Raw genomic sequence first — 14,938 nt, 5'->3', positions numbered from 1 at the left:
AACCCTAACCCTAACCACCCTATCCCTAACCCTAACCACCCTATCTCTATCCCTATCCCTAACCCTAACCATTCTAACCCTAACCCTAAACACCCTATCCCTAACCACCCTATCCCTAGCCCTAACCACCCTAACCCTAACCCTAACCCATAGAGAATCGCTCTGGGCCTGCCTGGCTTTGCTGAGCCGGAGCGTGTGAGCGCACCTGACCCGCCCCCTCCGTTCTCTCTGGGCTCCTCCATCCTGTGTCTGCTGGCATAACTCACAGAACCATGCCCTATCCTGCTCAACCACCTCGACTTGCTAAGGGACCACAAAATGAACACAGTCCTGACGCTGCCAGCTGAGCGCGGGTGCATCTGCGGTTTTCACGAGATGTTCTCCCCAGGCAGCAAAGCTCTGGGTGCAGACAGGAGGTGTCCTGAGGCCAGAACAAGGATTGGGCAGGGGCTGGCGGCTGGCTTTCCCTCTGCTCATCGGTGGCCTCGGCTCTCTTCCTCACTCTGCGACTGATTGCATGCTCCGGAGAAACGGGCTTCCTGTGCTGCTCCTGGGGTGTACGTCACTTTCCCACGTCCCACATCCTATGGGTTCCGGGTCACAATTCATTCGTGCACTCTGCTGCTGAACGTGGGGGCTGTTTCCAACTTTAGGCGTTCATGCAGGGAGTGGCGGTGAGCAGTTCTGCTGTGTCTCCCACCGCCCACCACATGCCCCTGCGTGGGGGACTCCTGGGGCAGACATAGCCTCGGCCGTTCCCTTGCATCTGCCCTGAGGGTTGTTGAACATCCTGCAGAAAAGAACCAGGTGCTGCCATAGTCACCACAGGACACTTTCTGTAGAGTACCTTGGGGCATAAGGGTTCTTCCCAGCACCAGTCTAAGAAACAATAAAGCCCGAGGCAGGAGGAATCACAGCCCCATCCTGTTCTAGGGGCCATGGCACCCCTTGGGGCCCCTCTTCCTGCCCAGCTCCAGGCAACTGGCATACACTAAGTGTGCAGCTGAGCCGGTGAGAGGAGGGCAAAACCTACCCCACCTCCGAAATTAAGCACAGTTAACATCTATTCTCACTGTCCCAGTTCCAGACATTTACCCAAGAAAAATGGGAACCAAAGTCCACACAAACAACTGTACACAATGTTCACTGCAGCCCCACACTGGAGCAACCCAACTGCACGGCAACAGGTGGACAGATAAACAGATGGGGCCTGTGCATTGGAGGAATGCTGCTCGTCAGTGAAAAGGACTGACTGGGGACATGTGGGGCAACACAGGCCAACCGGGGACACACACGGTAACACGGGCGAACCGGGTACACGCACAACAACATGGGCTGAATGGGGAACACACACAACAACATGGTTCGACTAGGGGGAACACAACAACACGAGCCAACCGGGGACACGCACAACACCACGGGCCGACCGGGGACACGCACACAACACCACAGGCCGACTGGGGAACACACACAACAACATGGTTCAACTGGGGGGAACACACACAACACAAGCCAACCGGGGACACACAACAACATGTGCCGACCAGGGACACACACAACAACATGGGCCAACCGGGGACACGCACATCATGTGCCGACTGGGGACACACAATCACACGGGTGAACCTCGGAAACACGAAGCTGCACAGGATACTCGAGCAGGGAACCCACCTCACCAGAGGTCTGGGTCTGGGAGGGAGTGGCCCATGGAGGGGTGAGGAGACTTTGGGAGCGATGGAGGTGGTCGCCCTGCTGGGGCAATGGCAACACAGTCAACTGCGCCTGTCAGAGTGCCAGGGTGGTCATGGAGATGTGTGAGCTTCCCCAGTGCAGATCGGGGCTCAGTATCTCATGGAGAAGGGGCAGGGATATTGAAAACACCCAGGCAGAGGCTCTCTTCAGGACATGCTGTAAGATTGAAAATGCAGGGAGCTTTTAACACTGTGATCCCAAGGCAGTTCCAGGGCCGTCGGCGGCTTCCAGCCAGCCTCAAACTCAGGCTCGGTTCTGGAGCTCCCTCCAGTGGCCATCGGTGGGGGTGGCACTTTCAGGGCCGAGCAGCACAACACTGGGAGAGCGAGAGCCCCGTAGAGGAGCCAGCCAGCTGGACCAGAGGAAGCTTCTCGAAAGGTGGGATGAGGCAGACACAACTCGGTCAGTTCCTGCCACGGCTTTTGCTGGCAGCCAGTGGCTGAAGGACAAGGAGAGCGTGCCGTTCCGTTCCCGAACAAGCCCCACGGCACTGCGGGATCTCCGCCCAGAAAGCCCACCCTCCCCCAATATTTCCCCAGGCCCACAGAAGGAAATGGAAAAACTGCCCATGATCACGCATGCAGCAACGGTGCAGCCACAGGTGTCTGTGCATCCGGCAGGGCCCCTACGGGACCCCCACGCCGCCTGACGCTGCCTAGCAGATTTGGGGCCAGTCCAATTGGGGCCCATCTTAGCCGGCAGATGCCAGCTCCGTGCCATGCCGAGGGACAGGGGAGGAGAGGACACTGCCTGTTTTCAGGCGGTGGGGAGAGGCCCTGCTCTATAGCCCTTCCCGCCCCCACAAACTGTCCCAGCAGAAGGAACCCATCCCTGGCCATTCCTTATAGCAAGTTGTGAAGTCCAGGACCAGACCGCAACGTGGACAAAGCTGGAGGAGGGAGGGGGCTGGGAGGGTTCTACCTGCCCTTCTGTGTCTGTCCACAGGATGCCAAGAGGCTCCTAGACCACCAGCCCCCCAGACCCTTGGTACTGTGTCCCCAAGCTGTTGGCCAGGGGCCTGCTGAGGAAGATGATGCCCATCCCTAAGCCTGAGCCTCCAGCCAGGCATGAGGGAAGGCCACACATGCTCTGGAGATGAGGGTTTGGGGCACAGTCTTCACACAGGCTGGACTACATCCCAGGGAGGCTTCCTGCCTCTGGCACAATCACCGCCGTGTCAGTCACAAATGCCGAGCCCCCGCCAGGCCCCGACACTGCAGCACACGCGTGGCCCGTCGCAAAGGATACCACATTGCTGTCCCAGTGGGATCTGCTTCTCTGTGGAGCTCAGGGGTCCCTCAAGTACCCGCCTTAGCAGAGGGCAAGCCTTGAGACATGGATGCTTTGTCCGCAGGGTCCCACCGGCTTCAATACAGAGCCCCTCAGCGCTGCGGTGGGTCATGGCATCCCAGTCTCCTTTCTCGGTGCTCATGCCGCAGCCCTGACGTGAGGCTGGAACCCAGGTGTCAGTCCTGGGTCTGGCCATGACCTTGGAGAAACCACCCCTCGGACCTAGAGCCTTAGGCACACCACCGGTACCCACCGCCACCCTGCAGGAAGTGGAATAGGAGATATCTCCAGGGCTCTGGCAGCCCCCCTCCCGTGGGGGGGTGTCTGTGACTGTCCCCGGGACATCATCCTGAGAAACAGCACCCGCAGTGGACACTGGCCCAGGAGGCACGTGGCTCTCCATAGTCACGCACATCTGGCTTTACCAAATCAGTCCTTGGTGAAGGAAATAATGTATACATTGGTACTTCCAAGACAAAGTGCCTTGATTGGCTTAGGGCAGCAAACTACAGAAGAAACTGGATGTGCTAGGCCCCTGCCTGGATGGCCGCTGCCTGCTCATTGGCCTCCCCCACGTTTACCCCCAACCCTTAGTTGCCTTCTCCTAAACCAAAGAAGTTGAGTCTAAGATGAAAGTTTACTATTCTGCTGAATCGCTCGCTTTGTCTGTTCTTAACAGACTGCCCAGCCACTTAGGTCATAAGTCAAATACCTGAAGAGCCCCTGAGGAGACTAGGATTGCAATGCACTGTGGGCTGAAACAAAATGCAGCAGAACAACCCTAAAGAAAACACCTAAAGCCCCTACCCAACAACCAATAGGCAATGTCTGGAAAGATGGTGACCACCCTCCCCCGCCATAGTACCAGCCTATGAGGAAATGGGGGAGGGGCCTGCGCACTAGGGGATAAATAGCTTGTTGTGACCGTGCTGGGTGTGCCTGCCAATCAGACACCCAGTCTTGCAAGACTGTCATTAAAAGCCTCATTTTCGCTGTTCTACAGGTCTCTGAGTCCATTCTTTGGGTTTGGACAGATGAGTTTGTTTTCACATCTGCACAGGGGAGAGCCCAGTCCCCAGGTGCAATTCCCCACACATGTACTCACACACACTCATGCACACACACACTCATGCACACACACACACTCATGCACACGCATGCAGATGCAGCCCCGAGACAGCGCTGCCAGAGCCAGCCCCACCGAGCAGCCCTCCTCTGGGGTAACAGGAGCCACAGGGCGGCCATAAGAGCAGATTCCACTGGCAGAGGCCCCCCGAACAGTGCTGTGCAAGGTGACACCACACTGACATTTCTGGTATCAAACCGAAGTCAATCTTTTAATGTCCCTCCCGCATATCAGTAGCAGACTGGGAGCAAAGGCAAGAAAAGCTGCTGAGAAACAGCTATTATGATAACATAGGCTTACAAATTCTTTTTTGAAAGAAACTTTAAAAACGACCCACTGGTGAGCGGCGAAACAGGAAGCTGCTGTGGCCGCGGGCTCTGTGGCAGTAGGATTGGCTGTCACGTGCACCCTAAGAGAAGCCAGAGCTCCTCCAAGAAAAGCTGATGTGTGGTGGGCCTGGGCATCGGGCACCAGAAATCGAGAGGAGCTGGAGGCTCTGGGCACTGGTGGGGCGGCAGGGTAGGGGGGTTCCCACTGGCCACACAATGCATTAAATTAAAAAGAACAAAAACTGATGAGTCCACAGCGACTCTCCAAAGAGCAGGAGGGAGAGGGAGGAAGGAGAGAAGTGACATGGTGAGTCTTCACAGAAGCCACTGTTTTCACAGTCTCCCATGCAGGAACCGGTTCAGGAGACGCCAAAGGCACTGGGTGGGAGGCGGCAGGAAAGTGCCATCTGCAGGTCCCACGTACCATCCCCACAGGACGTATTGCCAGGTAAGTCCTGCGATGCACGCCCACCTCAACCAAGTGACCACGTTCGGTGTCACCAGCACGGGGACAAGCTGGTGTGGCATGCCTGTGGGTGAATGCCACGTACCGTAGGCTGAGTGAAGCCAGCCTAGGACACCTTAGAAAACAGGCTTTGGATCCCAAGACCAGACCCCCAGGCCCAGGCTGCATGGCTACAGCACAGGCTCAGCACCTGGTCAGCGCATGTGGGGAGGCTGCAGGACACAGCCAAGAGTGGCACCCAAGTCACACAGGAGAGGCCAAGATGACTGCAGCCGTGCAGGGGAGGGGTGGAGAGGGCCAAGCACTCAGGACTGAAGAACCCTGGGCAAGGTGTCCACAGAAGCTTAAACTCTTCCTAAGAGGGATCCAAGATGGCTTTCTGATTCCCGAACTACACCCAGACCCTCCTTTGCACATAGAGTGCCCCTACACATCCCCATGGTCCTGGAGCCATAAGCATCCTGGTTGCCCATGGTCATCACACACTGACCACACACTGACCCGCCCATGGTGCCTCTGCTGCCCTTCTTCTCTCGCCACCCCCACCTGCAGCACATGTGCAGAGGAGGGCATGGAAAAGGTCCAAAGCACACATGACTGCAGCTAAGTTCATGAATGGCCTTGCACACGCAGTGGTGCAGACTCGGCTCAGCCACACCAGGCCCTACACACTTGTGGGGCCGCCGCTGCTCCTTGGATTTCTAGGGTCAAACAGGGTCCAGTCAAGGAAGGGCTGTGCATCCTGCTGGTGCGTTTAGCCACATGATTAAGCACATTTCATAATTAGACATGATCATCCCATCTGAGACACAGAGCTTTCCAGAGCAGTCTAAGGGCTGAGGTTACTGCTTCCCTAAATGTTTCAGAGGTGACACCAGGGACACCAGCCAGGCCTGTGGCCCTCCTTGTAGAAGGGCTTTAGTTATGAAGTCAACTTCTTTTTTTTATTTGAGATGAAGTCTCGCTCTATCACGCCCAGGCTGGAGTGCAGTGGCACGATCTCGGCTCACTGCAGCCTCTGCCTCCTGAGTTCAGATTCTCCTGCCTCAGCCTCCCAAGTAGCTGGGACTACAGGTGCACACCACCATGCCTGGCTAAGTTTTGTATTTTTAGTAGACCTGGGGTCTCACCATGTTGGCCAGGCTGGTCTTGAGCTCCTGACCTCAAGTGATCCACCTGCCTTAGCCTCCCAAAGTGCTGGAATCAAAGGCGTGAGCCATGGCGCCTGGCCTGGAGTCAATTTCTTTAACCTTTACAGGACTGATGGAGTCTTCAAATTCTTCTTGGGTCACTAAGGTAATTTGTATCTTAAAAGAACCTGCCCAATATTGGCATACAATTGTTACAATGTTCCCTTACTGTCATTTTGTTGTCTCTAGAAGGATCTGAAAACATCCCGGGCCCACCAACCAAAACCAGGTCCTGAAACCCAGGGCTGGCCACAGAGAGGAAGGTGTTCCTGTGACCTGTGTTTCTCATCCATTCTGCGGCTTCACATGGAAACACCAAAAACCCTCCTTTGGTGTGACTTTCAAAAGAATTAAAGACAATGACCAGAGGCCAGCGGAAGGGAAGGGTAGAAAGCTTTCTAGCCACACTGCCCCCCCTCACCCTGTTCCACTCTCGTTTGGGAGACACGTGGCCAGCAGCTGCTCCCCAGCAGGGGCAGCTCCTCCTGCGTGTCCCAGGTGAGTTCCCACCCACCCCTCAGGCTCAGCTTCCCAACCTGTAATCCTGCTGGAATCTGTGGCTGAGCTGCCATGGCGCTGACCTGCTGCTATTCAACAACTTACAGCTTTCTTACCTTCTCACAACTCCCTGAGCCACTGTTTTCACTATGGTTTCCTTCCCTGGCTGGTATGTGGTTCTTAGGAAAACAGAAGGTCCGTGGGAAAAGTGAATGCCCCTGAATTCACCGCTGCTGTGACGTGCCCTTCTCCGATCCTGGCACCCTTCTTGGGGTCCCACAGCACAGGACCTGGCAGCCAGAGTCTCGACACTGGGGAACACATTCCTCCCTCCCCTCCAGGGGCAGGACCAGCCCGGTGGGTGCAGGGCCAGCTCCAACAAGTGCTTTCTAAACTGCAATTTCCTCGTCTACAAAAGGACAATCCCAACGACAGAATCCAGGGACAGGACTGCATGAACTACAACCAAGTGGCGTTTACAGCAGCACACGGCACTCAGCAGACCAGAGGCACTCAGTGACCACTGCCACAGTGACTGTCAGCACAGCGGGGTGGGAGGCAAGGAAGCAGCACTGCAGATGTGGAACCAACCCAAAAACTGCCTTCCTCGGAAACGCTTCTGTCCAAGAACCTGCAACTCCCCAAGGTGTCTGTGTCCCATGGCCCCAGGCCCCATGCTCTGAGGTCGCTGGGGCGTCCGAGGCCAGCAGGGGCGCTGAGGAGATGCAGAAGAAACAGTACAGCAGCTGGGGGAGGCAGCAGCCATGAGGCCCGCGCCTGGGATGCCACATAGCCTGCTGGGCAGCCACCCGAGGGACCCACCCCTGCATCATCAGCTCTGCCGATCAAAGAGCAGAGGGCAAGGCAGGTGGAACCCAGGGTGGGTACAGAGCTGAGCGCAGGACAGACATCCCTCTAGCCTGGCAGCCGCCCCACGTCATAAACAGGAAGACACGTGAGCCTGGGGGCTCCTCCTTGCGACTCCAGATATGTGGGCTGTGGGAGGGCAGTGGAATGAACCAAGGGCAAAACAGTCTGTGGAAGGCGCCTGCAGCATCCCAGGACCAGCCTTGCCATAGCCTCTGCCCAACACACCCCCTCCTCTGGCCTCCTTGAATTCTCCTGAGGACCAAACGTGGGAGGGGTATGGCTCCTAGGCCATCTGAGCAGTGACAAGCCGGAAGGATGGTTAGAAACAACCATTTGAGGGCTCTGGAAGCCGACTGAGGCCGCACAACAAGCAATCCACAGTGGAGCTTGGGAAGACCTGCGCCTGGGGCCCTGTCAGAAACCACGGGGGTTTTGTGACGAGCAGTTGAGGGAAGCCAACATGGCAGAGTCAGGGCTGCAAAATTGGCTGGAACAAGCATTCAGACCCGCTAGAAGGGTAGGAGAAGCATTGCAGCGTGGAGCACACCAGGGATGGGCATTACAAGGGAGGGGCATGCCAGGGAAGAGCATGCCAGGGAGGAGCACCACCAGTGCGGCCGCGAGGGGCACCATCGTGAGGGGCACCGCCTTTCCTGGGCCTGCATGGTGCTCAGCAGGCGGCGGTGGGGGGACCTCTCTCCCAGGCACGGGCTCTGAGGAGGAGTCCCCCTGCAGCACTGGTGGTCTCCTATGGATGTGCCGTGCTGGGAGACTGCAAGTGGGCTGGGTGAGTTGTAAACAGGCCTGAGAGGGTTCCCCTAACACGGGCAGGCGTCATCCACAGGGCATGAGCACCAGAGAGAACAGGCCTGGTCCTGGGAAAAGCCGCAGAGGAAGGGCAGCTGGCCCTGAATTAATGTCCGAGATCTTTTCCTCCACTTGGCATGGCTCTCTGCCTTCAGGGACCGGGGACCTCGGCCAGGACTCTTCACAGCCCAATGCTGCAGCCTTCTCAGCAAAGCCGGGGGAGGGGAGCATGGGGACGCATGTTGGCCTTGCCCGGCTGGGGAGAGGACCTGCTTCCAGCAGCACCTCCTGCACGGCCCACACCTGACCCCCGGGTGAAGCTCCAGGTGCAGGCTTGCAGGGCAGTCGGCAAGGGGCTAGCCCCTGCTCTATAGACAAGACTCAGGTTACCTGATATGCCAGTCCAGAGCTCTTGCTGTTCTGTATACCCTGTTGTTGGGAGCAGAGGGCTGAGCCCCCCGTCTGGGCTGAATGCCAATGCTGGCTGTTGGCTGGGGACTGTAGGAGGGGCTCCAGGGAAATCGCTCTTGCACTTCCGGAGGCGTGAGCGCTTCCCCTGCTCTTCTTGATAGGTTTCAGATCCTATTTTAAGTTCTCCACTCTGGCAGGGGCTGCTCTCTGGACGTGTAAGCCCTCAGGTGCCCGGTGTACGGGCACACAGCGCCTTTTCCATCCGTAGTACTAAGCTGGCTGCCTCCTACCTAGGCCAGTGTGCATTTTCCTAGGTTACATGGCCAAACCAGATGCTGCCTACATGCCGTGAGTGTGGTAAATGGCTTCACACCAGATTCCTGTCTTCCTTAGAGAATTCTAGGTTTTCTGCGCCTATTTTCAGTGAGCACAGAACAACTGAAGAGGGGACAGGACAGAGACATGGGCACACCTCGGTGCCACAGCTGGGCTTTGGCAGAGGGGAAGGCTTTGTGCACATTCTCTGGGAAGCTGCAGTCCCACCAGCAAGGCCTCTACCTCCTCAGTGGCCACCTGCCCTCTAACCGCTGGGCATGTGCGCGGGGAGACGGGAGCAACCTCACAGCGCTGGCAAGTTTCTCTCTAAAAATCAAAGCTTCTCTATGCTACAGATTGGCTCCGCTAAATAAAAGAAAAGACGGCGTATTTTTGTAGCGTTTGGGATTGGAAATGACTAAGACACACAGTGGTTCTAGTCCTGTCTCCCGAAGATGGAGCTGGACGAGGTCTGCAGAAGGTCAGAAGACACGTCAGGGGCTTGGCTCAGCTGCCAGATATGCAGCTATGGTGGGATTTCCGTCACAGGGCAAGAAGGTGGAGGCTTCGTGTGGCAGAACACAGGGACACTTGCTTCCTAGAGGGCACATCTGGAATGCGTGTGTTTTCACGGGGCACGAAACCCAAAATGGAGGATACCAGCTTCACAGGGCACGAAACCTGAAATGGAGGATACCAGCTGTGGGGGCTGGGGCCCAGGCACATTGGTGTTTCCACCCAGAGGGTGAAGTCCCCAGGGGACCTGGGTTGAAACTTCCGTAGCAAGCAGGGGCCCCAGCCAGGCTCTGCACGAGGCGGGCACTGTGCTCGGGTGGGAGTCCTGTGCAATGCTCCTGCACCCCACACCCCATGACCACAGGCGAGGCCTAACACCCCCAATGCCAGGTTCACCTCATCTCCTCAGAGTCTCACCAGGATGCTCATAATGGGGCCAGATGCACTCCTGGGCTTGGCTAGTCGGCCAGGATTGCAGGCTGATCAGGTGAAAACCTGGGCTTTACCACCTTACCCCATGTGGGACTCACAGCCAGGCCAGGATTCACCTGCCTGCTGGGACTCTGGGACAGTGCCTGCTCCAGACAGAGGCTGGGAGCTCCGTGAAGGACACGAGAAGTGGGGTAAGGCCTGCGGCTCACCCATTTGGCTCTGGCTGGCCAGGTGTCCCTCAAGCCCCAGTTCACTCTTCCCCCAAACACTCAGCTCCACCCACCCCCCCGCCACCCCAGCTGGTTAGGGATCTGCCAAGGCTGCTGGTGAATGGCCGGCTGAGGAGGTGGGGAGGCCTGTGGAGAGGGAGGGCTGGGGCCACAAGGGCCAGCAGGACACGAAGGTGGCTACGGGAGGAGCAAGAAGCCAAGAGCAGCTAACAACCCCGCCAGGTCCTGCCGTGGCAAAGCAGCCAGCAAGGGGTGGCCACCGGGATCTCGGTCCTGACAGCCACCCTCTCCAGGTGCCTGTGGAGCCACGAAACCCTGGCTGCTAGGGCCGAGACCCTCCCGCCTGCTGCCCAGGCCAGGCTCTCAATCTCAGGGGGCCTCTGGCTGCACACAGACCATGGCAACAGGGGTGGGGTCAGTCCAGCCCACAGGGCCAGGGACCCACTGAGCTTCGTTAAGGAGTGCTGACGGGCTCACACGAAGTGGCCTCCATACAAGGGAGGGGAGGCTGACACGGCCTGCACTGGGCAGACAGGGCCACGGGCATCCCAGTGGGGCAGAAGTGGCCGTCTCTAATGAGCTCCAGTCCTGTCCTGCTGACTCAGACCTGCTGTGGGCACTGTGGAACAGCCAGGACAGTGGGACAGTGGGACAGTGGGAAGGGCTTCTCATGGGCAGGGGAGGGGCTGTGTGCTGTTTCTGGGTATGGGGACAGTGGGAAGGGCTTCTCACGGGCAGGAGAGCAGCTGTGTGCTGCTTCTGGGTATGGAGACAGTGGGAAGGGCTTCTCATGGGCAGGGGAGGGGCTGTGTGCTGTTTCTGGGTATGGGGACAGTGGGAAGGGCCTCTATCGGGCAGGAGAGGGGCTGTGTGCTGTTTCTGGGCACCCTGCTGCTGAGGAGGGAAAGGAGAGCTGGAAAGCCCCAGGATTTCTCAAGGGAAGGTCAAAGGTGATGCATGGAGGCCCAGGGCCTTGGTCCATCTTCACTGAGAGTATAGGGGTCCCGCAGGTGTGCGCTGGGTCTCCCGACCCAAGTGAGAAGCAAGATGTGCCCAACCTCCACCTCTGGATGGACAGAAACATATCTGCAGCCTTCGCCAGGGTGAGGTGGCAGTGGAGAAGCAACCACAGCCAAGGCTGTGTCCTGAGGCCTATATACGATGAAGTCTGAAATTATACTCCCAAGCAACTAGAAGCTGAGACCCAAGGGCCCACAGGGACAGAGCTGAGCCCAGCAGACCTCCACAGCCATCCTGGATCCCCAGGCAGGCAACGCTCGGCTGCTCGCCTGCTGTCCGCCCCCCTACATGGGCACCCCAAATCACACGAGAGAATTGTGACCTCAAAAGTTCATGCTGCTTCTGCACAGAAACAATAACGTGTGAACCATCCTGGGAAGATGTGTAAAACAAGAGCAGACCTGGAAAGGATCTATAAAAGCAGTTTGGAAACTGCTCAACTGTCCACCCAGGGGAAACGGTTTCGTGAACTACCGTCATAGCACTGTAATTACTTATCCATTAAAAATGATAATAAAACCCAGGAAGACGCCCGGAAAACATTCAATAAACCAATGTGCTGAGCAAATCTGCAGAACTCCCATCCATGCCCAGAGCAGACGCATGATGGGAAGTGGGGTGGGGGCAGCAGCTCCTTTGAGATGCCCATGGTAGGCAGGCCCTGGCCAGGGCTGGGAGGCCCCTGGGACAGGGGTGATTCCTGGATGCCCTCCAGGAGGCACCGGCCCACAGGAGACACCAGCCCTCATCACGGGAGTCCCCTGCCTCCCGGCTCTGGGGAAGTGGCCTGGAAAAGTGGGGCCCACGCTTTCTAGAACCACTCCGAAGGGCTGTTGAAGGAGCAAGAGCCAATACTGCCAATAAGAACACACAATTCTCAAGGACCTGGCTTTGGAGAGCTCCCCAGGCCCCCAGCCTGACCTTGGCAGCCCCTCTGCACAGCTTGGGAGTGAGTCCCACAAACTCCTGGCTTTTGGCCCGAAACAGATTGCGCAGAGTTGGCCCCTCTTCCCAGGGAACTACGGGGCTCAGCAGGACCCTTTGCTTTCACTGAAGTTAGAAGTACAGGTTCTGGCGGGAATGCAAAACTGAGTGATCACTTTGGTGGCTTCATATAAAGCTAAACGCGTACTCACTGTAAGAACCAGCAATACTCAATCTTAGGGATCCACCCAAAATAAAATGTATGCTCACATGAAACTCTGTATGCAGACATTCAGAGCAGCTTTTTAACAGATGAAATCTGGAAGGAACTTGAGTGTCACCCCCATGGCGGATGGACACAGACTGCGGCACAGCCTACTGTGCTTAGCGGCGAGCAGGCACAGCCACTTGGCGCACAACGTCATGCACGATCTCAAGTGCAGGAGGCAGGGGACAGCCAGGCTCAGGGGCTCCACACGCACAGGTGCCACCCGCGCAATGGACTGGGAGTCTGATCACAGGAGCAGAGCACAACCTCGCGGTGCTGGGTTGGGTGGAAAGAGGGGCGGACCACCCAGGGACGGGCAGAGGAGTCTGGAACAGAATGGTTTCGCGTGCTGCCTGCGAGCACAGTGCTTCTGTGACTAGATGCCTCTGTGGTGTGCGCCGAAAGGAGTATTTTACCACATGTACGTTTTAAAAATAATCATTAAAAAAGTCCAGGTTCTCAGCCAAAGCACCCAGGCTCAGACTGCAGTCACATCATTAAGTAGCTGGGTACCAGCAGCAATGACCTCATCCCTCTGACTCCATGACCTTGACTGCAGAGGGTCACGGTCAAAGTGCCCCACACGTGGGAAGCTCTCAGTGAGAGAGGGGGCCTGAGTCTGACCTGGGCCCTGCACCTTGGCCCACTCTGCTTACACTGCCTTTAGGGGTAAGATAGGGGAGAGGGTGCCAGGCTGCCAAGACCCAGGGTGCAGGGGTCCAGGTGGGAAGAACAGGAAGGCCAGCCAAGTGGGAGATGGCACGGGCCCTGCATGTCACCTAAGCTGCAGAATGGCAGCAGTGGAGGACTGGGGAGCACGTCCCCCACCCAGCAGCCCAACAAGAGTGCAACCTGTGGCTCCCAAAGGGCTGGGTCCCTCCCAGGATGCCCTCATTCAGGGCCACCAGTGCCACCAGGGCCGGGAAACTGCGCCGGGCAGTGCCGCATAGAGAATGGCTTGGTCCCTCCCAGTGTGCCGCTATCCAGGGCCACCAGGGTGGGGGGACTGTGTTGGGCAGTGCCACTGAGAGATGGGCTCAGTCCCTCCCAGCGTACCACTGTCCAGGGCCCTCAGGGCCATGGGTTGTGCTGGGCAGTGCTGCTGAGAGATGGGCTCGGTCCCTCCCAGCGTGCCACTGTCCAGGGCTCTCAGGGCCATGGGCTGTGCTGGGCAGTGCTGCTGAGAGAATGGGTTGGTCCCTCCCAGTGTGCCATTGCCCAGGGCCACCAGGGCTGGGGAACTGTGCTGGGCAGTGCTGCTGAGAGATGGGCTCAGTCCCTCCCAGCGTGCCATTGTCCAGGGCCCTCAGGGCCATGGACTCTGTTGAGCAGTGCCACTGAGAGATGGGCTCAGTCCCTCCCAGCATGCTGCTGTCCAGAGCCCTTAGGGCCATGGGCTGCTGGGCAGTGCTACTGAGAGAATGGCTTGGTCCCTCCCAGCATGCCGTTGCCCAGGGCCACCAGGGCTGGGGGACTGTGCTGGGCAGTGCTGCTGAGAGATGGGCTCGGTCCCTCCCAGCATGCCGTTGTCCAGGGCCCTCAGGGCCGGGGGACTGTGCTGAGCAGTGCTGCTGAGAAAATGGCTTGGTCACTCCCAGCATGCCATTGCCCAGGGCCCTCAGGGCCAAGGGCTGTGCTGGGCAGTGGCGCCGGGAGATGGGCTTGGTCCCTCCCAACGTGCCGTTGTCCAGGGCCCTCAGGGTGGGGGGTGCTGTGCTGGGCAGTGCTGCTGGGAGATGGGCTCGGTCCCTCCCAGTGTGCTGTTGTCCAGGGCCCTCAGGGCCGGGGGGCTGCACTGGGCAGTGCTGCCGGGAGACAGGCGTGGTACCCAGGCTGGGTGGGGGGTCTGCTTCACCAGACTGACCTCGCCAGGCCCAGGACTTGAGAGGGCTTCTGGAATAACTGTGAGGAACACTCTCTCCTAAGACTACCAGTCAGGTTCTTGAAAGGTAGGGGAAGGGGAGCCTGTCTGGGGCCACTCGGAATTCTTCCCTTTCCTTGTACAGCTTGGGCAGAAGAACCACAACAAAACCTAAGTACAAACACACCAGCTTTAGCGGGGCATGGCAGTAAGGGGCAGCCCAGAGCAAGGGGGAGCCAGACAGCCTGTGCTGGCACCCGCCAGGCGGATGGGGAAGCTGAGACCCAGCGCTCAGGTCACGCGTGCACCGTTAGGTAGCTGGGCACCAGGAGCACTGGCTTCATCCCAGGCATAGCAGGCAGGCTGTAGAGCCAGAGCCAACCCTGCCTAGGAACCCGGGAGCCTCTGACCCAGATGAGGCATGGCTTTGCGGAGGGATAGGGAGGCCTCTGAAAGCCATGGCTTCCTTCTGCCTGTGCAGGACTCTCTCCTGTCCACAAGAAAAAACCAATAATAAGCAGAAAGCAGGCAGCGGCCTTCACCTCAGCTCCAGACTGTGCTCTTGCGGCCAAGTTCAGTTGTGTGTCTGTCCCCACTCCCCACCCACTGGGTGGCCAGGCCTGGCTATAACTG

At 58.0% G+C, this 14,938-nt stretch overlaps 1 protein-coding gene across 3 annotated transcripts in view; it reads right to left on the bottom strand.

Moving 5' to 3' along the window:
• Positions 1-14,938, bottom strand: part of CUNH7orf50 (chromosome unknown C7orf50 homolog) — a 129,137-nt gene that overhangs the window by 51,607 nt on the left and 62,592 nt on the right. The window lies entirely within an intron of this gene.

The sequence above is a fragment of the Sapajus apella genome, unplaced genomic scaffold, assembly GCF_009761245.1.
Source record: "Sapajus apella isolate SASKATOON/1434 unplaced genomic scaffold, GSC_monkey_1.0 scaffold112, whole genome shotgun sequence".
NCBI lineage: Eukaryota > Metazoa > Chordata > Mammalia > Primates > Cebidae > Sapajus > Sapajus apella.
Note: the sequence above shows the minus strand (reverse complement) of the source record. Positions and strands in the feature narration are given on the sequence as shown.